Genomic DNA, 1,235 nt, shown 5'->3' on the forward strand with positions numbered 1-1,235 from the left:
GGAACTCACTCTGTAGACCAGGCTGGCCTCGAACTCAGAAATCTGCCTGCCTCTGCCTCCCGAGTGCTGGGATTAAAGGTGTGCGCCACCACACCCCGCTCCCTCTAACTTTTCTTGTCTACCTAGTGTTGGGAGGTTGGAAGGGATTGGAGTGGAATAAAAGTGGTAGATAAAAGAACCCATGGTAGCCAAAAAGTATAGTTATGGTTATAAGTGGCGCCAGATGGGCACTATGGGAAACGTGATTTCCCCTCCCCCACTGCTTTGCTCCCAGAGAGGATTTTCTATTTCTTCTTCCTCTTCCTCTTCCTCCTCTTCCTTCTTCGTGTCCTGTCTCAAAGCTCAACAAAGTGTGCTGCCAGAGGAGGGGCCTGGTATTACAAAGTCACTATCAGTTTTCCCAGTACATTGTACAGCACAGGACTGCTAATGGTGCTGATCATGATGAGATAATGTGACATCCTACAAAAAAGATAGATCTGAGGTATTTTATTTCCAATGGAATGCATCCCCATTACGTTAAAATGAATATTAAGTAACTGGCTAACCAAAATAGAATTATTCCCCAGTATTGGAAGGCATTGGAGACTGGTCAGCAGTTACAATGGTTCACTTGGTGGAGGGAGGAAGCCAGGAATACTGAATACCAAAATAGAGCAAGAGGAGGGAATATCACTAAAGATCAATTGCTAGGTGAAGGGTGGTGTTCTGACCTGAAGAACAGATTCAGTTTGACATTGTTCTAGCACAATGTCGCTAGACGGCTCTAAGAGCTTGGGGTGAAGATGAGGAGCCTAGGAAAGGTGCAGCTCATTTTCTAAGATTCTCCAGGGTTCTGGGGAGCCTTCACAGCGTTCTTGCAAAGATCGGTCTCAGCTGTAAACAAAGCCATATCAGACCCTGATGTGAGACATTAAGAGAGATACTGGTTGTTAGGTATTGACAGAGACGTTGGTGTCTGATAATGCTAATACCAAATGAAAATGAGTTATTGCCGGGCGTGGTGGTATACACCTTTAATCCCAGCACTCGGGAGGCAGAGGCAGGCAGATGAGGATTTCTGAGTTCGAGGCCAGCCTGGTCTACAGAATGAGTTCCAGGACAGCCAGGGATACACAGAGAAACCCTGTTTCGAAAAAAAAAAAAAAGAAGCCGGGCATGGTGGCGCATGCCTTTAATCCCAGCACTCGGGAGGCAGAGGCAGGCGGATTTCTGAGTTCGAGGCCGGCCTGGTC

This window comes from Mus pahari, chromosome 1, assembly GCF_900095145.1.
Source record: "Mus pahari chromosome 1, PAHARI_EIJ_v1.1, whole genome shotgun sequence".
Lineage (NCBI taxonomy): Eukaryota > Metazoa > Chordata > Mammalia > Rodentia > Muridae > Mus > Mus pahari.